This window comes from Helianthus annuus, chromosome 9 (genome assembly GCF_002127325.2).
Source record: "Helianthus annuus cultivar XRQ/B chromosome 9, HanXRQr2.0-SUNRISE, whole genome shotgun sequence".
In the NCBI taxonomy this organism is placed as follows: domain Eukaryota; kingdom Viridiplantae; phylum Streptophyta; class Magnoliopsida; order Asterales; family Asteraceae; genus Helianthus; species Helianthus annuus.
Window position 1 is genome coordinate 160,877,791 of NC_035441.2, and position 6,672 is coordinate 160,884,462.

Consider the following 6,672-nt stretch of genomic DNA (forward strand, 5'->3'; position numbering starts at 1 on the left):
GGAGGCGAAATCATAATTTTAAACTGAAAGCAAAATCATAATTTTGAGCTTGAGGTGGGGGGAATCGTAAATTTATTTTGAACTGTGGGCAAAAACGTAATTTTGAGCTGATGGCAGAATCGTAATTTTAAGGTAGAGGGAAAACCAAAGTTTTATTTTTAAATTGGGGGCAAAACCGTAATTTTAAACGAAGGGTGAAACCGTATTTTTAAGCTGAGAAGAAAATTAAAAATGAGTTTTTGAACCGAGGGCAAAAGCGTAATTTTGAGCTAGGGGCAAATTTTTTTTTAGCTGGGGGCAAAAACATATTTTTAAATGAAGGACGAAAGCGCAAAATCATAATTTTGAGCTTGAGGGGGGGGATCGTAATTTTATTTTGAACTGTGGGCAAAAACGTAATTTTGAGCTGAGGGCAGAATCGTAATTTTAAGGTAGAGGGAAAACCAAAGTTTTATTTTTAACTTGGGGCAAAACCGTAATTTTAAACGAAGGGTGAAACCGTAATTTTAAGCTGAGAACAAAATTAAAAATGAGTTTTTGAACCGAGGGCAAAAGCGTAATTTTGAGCTATGGGCAAAAACATATTTTTAAACGAAGGACGAAAAGCGTAAATTTAAACTGGAAATAAAATTAAATTAAAAAAAATTGGTCCAATGGAGGAGTGCCAGGCACCTGCCTGGCACTATTCCCGCACTTGGTAAATGCAGTATAAGAAATTGTCATACAATATACGTCCAAACTACCCTCAAATAGTATTTAATTTTAATAAAAGATGTAATTAAAATAATTGATTGTTTAGAGTTCTTAAATTAGCTGTAAATTCTGAGATTATAATCATCCAATATATTTGTACTATGTACTTTTAAGATTCGGATAATGACCAACAATATCTTAAAACCATGTCATTGCAAATTGATCCGAATTATGATATTTTTAGTTGGAGTAAAATGCATACATACTCCTGTGGTTTGATGAAATTTCATCTTTAGTCTCCAACTTTTTAAAATTACACTCTTAGTCACTGTGGTTTGATAAATTGTTACTCGGATAGTTCCCAAAGCGGATGAAGGTTACTCGGATAGTCACTGTGGTTTCACAAGTTATTACTCAGATAGTCCCTATGGTTTGACAAGCTGTTACTCGGATAGTCCTTGTCATTTCACACCCACTTAACCAGAAAAACTAACCTCCATCCGCTTTGGGGACTATCGGGGTAACAACTTGTCAAACCACAGGGACTAAGAGTGTAATTTTAAAAAGTTGAGGACTAAAGGTGAAATTTCACCAAACCACAGGGACTATCTATGCATTTTACTCTTTTAGTTGTGTCATTACTTTATATAAACGTATAAATTGGATCGTAAATAACATTTTCTTCTTACATACACATATTAGTTTTGTCATTACTTTATATAAATGTACTAGCCTAAGACCCCGCGAGCTTCGCGGGTGGCTAAACACCAACTAAACACATAAAATAATTTAAACGTAGAAGCGTTAAAGTGTGATTTGTTAAACCTAATATTTTGAGACATTTGAACACGTCACAATAGTACATCTACATAATGTCCGTTACAAATTAAGTTTTTGTCAACTAAACCTTCATGATGTATTCTTTAACTCCACTATCGCATTCATCCTCTGACATTATCAATTCCAATCAGGACGACTTAGAATTTAAAGCTCTATTGCTAGATTATTAAAAATATACATGAAATTAATTTGAAAAAAAATAGATTCTTACTTAAGTGTAAGAACAACTCAAACGGGTTCTTAGAGATATCAACTGGTTGGCTACCCTCCAACACTTGATTTGCTATAAATCCCTTTTACTGTTATAGAATGGTTAGTCAAAAAGCAGCATTAAACTAAATCCTTTAAAATTGTGAAGTAAAAAATTATAATTTATATACATTGAAATATTAACGAAAATATTAGAGAGTACATGAAAATGTTAGAAAATTGAAACTAAGTTACAATTATAAACTATTGAGTAAAAAAATATGAGATCATGCAACAGTAGTAAGAGATATTAAATAGCTAAAAGGATTACACTTACATATCTATTCATTATTTGCTAAAAAACCAAATTTTAAACTGTAAACATCTTCATCTATACCATTTTCACTAAATTCTCGAACAAAGCTTATATCTTTCCTTTCTTCATGTGGTTGACTTTCCCTTTAATATTATTCTCTTCCGTCTTTAGCTATCGCCAAGCACATTGTATACAAAAAGTTTGTATTACAGCTTTATAAACTAAAAATAACAATAGAAATTACCAATATCATTGCGTATATTAACCTTTGAAAATTTTCTTACAAACCCTACAATGTTATACTTATCACAAGGCGTCCCACATGCATGAGATTGTCCTTCTATTGTACCTTTTTAAGCCATGTTTATTATGTGATGCCAACACAAAACACATCTGCAAGCAAGGATAATATCACTATTACTAAAAAAATTACCATTTTAAATTGTTGACTAAAGCTAAAGTAGAGCATCATTTGTGAACAGATCATGCCGCAAGACTTTTACTCCATTCATATCTCCAACCAAAATCAGTAAAAAAAAAAAATTGTCATCGTCATACACATAGTGCTCTTGGAAGGCCAAATTGCGTAAAAAGGTTTCCAACTTAGATATAATTCTATTTTTACGTACCCCACTCTTTCTAGGAAAAAACCCCAAGTTCAAAAAACTTCGATTTACTTAATGATGGTAAACCAGTTTCAAGGTGCCACTTCAAAAAAAACTCAATTGGGGTTAAAGTTACTATTATGACATCATATTTTAGCAGGGTAACCTATGTGAGTAAGTGAATAACCTTAAATAATTTTCTATGGCTTTAAGGGTTTTTATTAATAAGTTGAAAGCTCTAACTTTCTGGGCCAGCTCATCTAGGTCTTCCTCAATCATACTAATTTTAAGTTTCTCTACTTTTTTCTCTATTGTTGCATCTCGAAAAGCTCTCTTGATCAGGTTGCTGTTGAACACTATATATAAATCAATACTCTTAAAACTAAGGATTGTATTTAAGGCCATACTGAATTTATTAAGATGGTGTTAGCAGTACTTAATTGGGTCCGTGGAATTGGAATGGCAAGATCCTTGGTCAACTGTTAATGTTTATAGAAAAATGGCCACGTCATACTCATTTTACACTCTAAATGAGAATGGGTAATTTTTTAAAATTCAAATGGTAAAATATAATTAAAAAACTTTAGTTAACAAAATACCTCCATTTTTATAGCTGAAGAGTAGATAAGTGAAGCAATTCAGATAGGTCAAGAGTCGTTTTGTTATCTCGGGTTAATGCATTGAGTTACTTTGATGGCTGGAAAAAAAAGAATATAAATTGAAGATGGCTGAAGTTTAAAGTGAAAACAAAAGAGGATAACCTGAAGATGCCAGCAGCCTCCAATCTACAACCAATATACATCTATTAACAGAAATTAATGGCATTATACAGATATAAACGACCTAATTTTTCTTCTTAAGCATCACTTGCACTTAAACCTATCAAGTTGCATATGTCAAGAACAAAAAGAACTTAAAATATGATCCATAAAAACAACTTAAAACATGATCCACAACTATAAGTACATCTTCACCAAGACTTGCACTGTTTACATAAAAATTAACCTACTAAAAAACTGTGATTCATAACAATACGAAGCAAAGTAGATATGTTCTTAGGTCATTACTATACCAAAACCTTAAGTTTGGGTGAATGCACCCTTTTAGAATACTTATTCAAGTTTTGAAGTTTGGAAAATAAAATCACAAGAAAACAAACATGAACTAAACCAAACCACAATTTCCATGAAATAATAAATCCAACATTTTCTAGAAAGATGTGTACAAAGAGAAAAATAAGTAATCCTATTAAATTCTTTAAATAACATACCTTTTGGTGAGTGTTCCCTCTTAAGCATTTCCCAAATCTTTTCTATAACCAGGAAAAAAAAAACCAAAACTAAAGTATAAGTTATCCAAATAAATATGTAAAAATTTAAAAAACAAAAACTTGGCAAAACCTTCTATATAGAGGAACATTCAGATGCCACAAAACTATATCTTCTCTGTCCAACTTCATGCAGATCCCTGAATCAATAGAAACCAACTTAATATCATTATAAAATGTATACATAAGACTCCCAATTCAAAATTCCATATAAAACAGATTATATAGTTATTTTTGGTAACTATAGATAGCATGACAATACAAAAAAAAGATATGAAAGCTTATAAAGATTTAAAAAATATAAGTAATAAATAAATAAGAGATTTTTGAAGCTTTATTCATTAATTTTATAAACCAATTTTTGCTTTTACAAAGTGGTTCGCTTGACCAGAGAGTCAAACAAACACGCAACCACTTTTAAGGACAAAACTGTAATGTCTTTCCTGCATTAAAACATTATAATATAGACTAAAAATATATAAATTGTGTGGCCAAACTTTATAGCAAAACATACCTATTGTGTGACTTAGACCATTTAACACGAACACCCATCTACCACTTAACCTCTTGTTCAGTTGTTGTTTTGATAACCAAAATTAGTAAATCTTTAGCTCCAGCCAGCCTAACAATATCGATTGGAATACACCACAATAACATAAAAACATACATATTAATATTGTATATTAAATTGTTGAACTCTAACTTTGTGGCTTGTTGGCTCGCCATTTCAAGAGCCATTAACGACTTCCGTGTCTAATATTATTTTTTCTTTGCAACAACAGTTGAAAAAGTTACATGTCAAAAGAGACCATTTCTCAAATACAGACAGAGACCATGAGAGTCATAGAAATTCAACTTAAGACACTAACTTGTGTGGAAGAGCAAAGTTCTAATCGCTACGTTGTCTTCTTTTATAGATAAATATTATTTTGAGCACCGATAAAAACACAACACCACGTGATATCCCGACTGCAATTTTACCAGCATGTGATAGGCCACTGAAAAGGGCCAGTCGGGTAAAGAAGGTACACCACATAACCCTTTGTTACCAAAAACAGTTGTATAATGATTATTTTATATAACAAAATTATAATAATTTATAGATTGCAAATAGACTTCAAAAAGAGAAATTATGACTATAATAGATGGATCAGTCATGTATTGGGCACTTGAATCAGAACTTTTGACCCTTGGATCCATGTAGTGGGTCAGTCATATATTAACACAATATATATATTGGGTACTCTACCTCACTATCAGCTTCAGTATCATGATCTTGCTGCATTGAGTCACCTCCCAAACTCACATTAACATACTCACAAGGAGCAAGCACACTTTTAACCTGGATGTCATTATTTCCAAAATCAACAACAAACACCACCAAAACAATACAATCAATAAGTGGAACAATAAACCTTTCAAAAAAAAAAAAATAATAAGTGGAACAATAAGTATGACCTGAACCCATATATTGTTGCCCCTTCTGAACGGATCATAGGAAATATCTTGAGGGTTGTTCCATTAACCAAATCTACTATATTAGCGAGAAAAAATTAATATATACCCATACTTTTAGCGACTACAGTCTACAATTAGAAGTTAAGCTACATAAGATAATTGTACTATCATAAAACAACTTCATTGCTTTCCCAGAGACATTTCAATAAGTGGAACAATAAACCTTTCAAAAAAAAATAAGTGGAACAATATGGCTAAATTAAGATCAGATACCTGTAATTTCGTATTCACAGCTCATGGTAATTAAGCCCCGCAAGCTACGGTCATGCTCCATCACATTTTCTCTGTACGATACCCTAATACACAAAATAAAAAACTGAAATTAATACACAAAATGAAATCACAGTCTGTAATTAAATTCTGTTAGGACTACGAGCATAATCAAACCTTCAAATTGGCAGAGAAGACTATTCGTCACTGATTATGATTTAGGGTTGAATAATCATTATACAAAAACTCTTCACAATTGGGAGAGTCGCTTACATACCTGATCCAGATCATCTGGTTATGATTTAGGGTTGAATAATCGCTTCCATGATTTAGGGTTGAATAATCATAGATAGAAAGATCGATAGAAAACACCTGTAACCACCACCAACATGATTCCGATATCTGAAAATGTTTTTCCAACCAGATCTGCACCACCACAGCCCCACGTATTCCTTCATCGATTTTGATTTCCGGTATTCAATTGAAGATGGTGATGGATTGGAGGATAAGATGAATCGGAGAATAAGATGAATCGCGAATAAGATGATTGTTAGGGTTTCTAAATCTGATTGAATGATGAAAGGAAAAAAAGGGAAGAAAGAGGTGAAGAGTTGCAGAGAGAAACAAAGAAAGAGGTGAAGAGTAAAAGAAAAATATCAAGGAAAAAAAAGAAAGAAGATTGTAGGAGAAGAAATGGAGTATCTACGCGTGTTTTGATCTAGGGTTTCGATGTATTGCCGCCCAAAGAAGAATTGTGTGAAATATTAAGTTGACAGGTGGCAATAATAGGATTAAGCTAATGACAAGTGGCACCAAAATGTTTTGTTTTAATATAGATAATAGATAACATAGGATTGTAAATAACCTTTTCTTCTTACATACACATAATAAATTTTGTGACGATGACTTAGTTGAATTTTATTATAAATAGAGATAGAGATTCAGATTGATTTATATATGTTAGACATTCATAA

General features: G+C 31.9%; 1 long non-coding RNA gene across 21 annotated transcripts; it reads right to left on the reverse strand.

The window, feature by feature from the left end:
- Positions 1–1,503: 1,503 nt before the first annotated feature.
- Positions 1,504–6,455, reverse strand: LOC110879276. 21 transcript variants are annotated; one of them, XR_004867687.1, is made up of 10 exons: positions 5,976–6,453; positions 5,702–5,784; positions 5,429–5,504; positions 5,220–5,312; positions 4,485–4,592; positions 4,044–4,110; positions 3,914–3,955; positions 3,405–3,428; positions 1,745–3,340; positions 1,507–1,641 (listed from the first exon to the last, which is right to left on the reverse strand). It is a non-coding gene; the product is annotated as an uncharacterized LOC110879276 (long non-coding RNA). The 21 variants fall into 21 exon arrangements; XR_004867685.1 differs by having other exon boundaries at positions 1,508–1,641; positions 1,745–2,431; positions 3,243–3,340; positions 3,405–3,955; XR_004867694.1 differs by having other exon boundaries at positions 1,508–1,641; positions 1,745–2,209; positions 2,388–2,431; positions 3,243–3,955.
- Between the last annotated feature and the right edge of the window lie 217 nt (positions 6,456–6,672).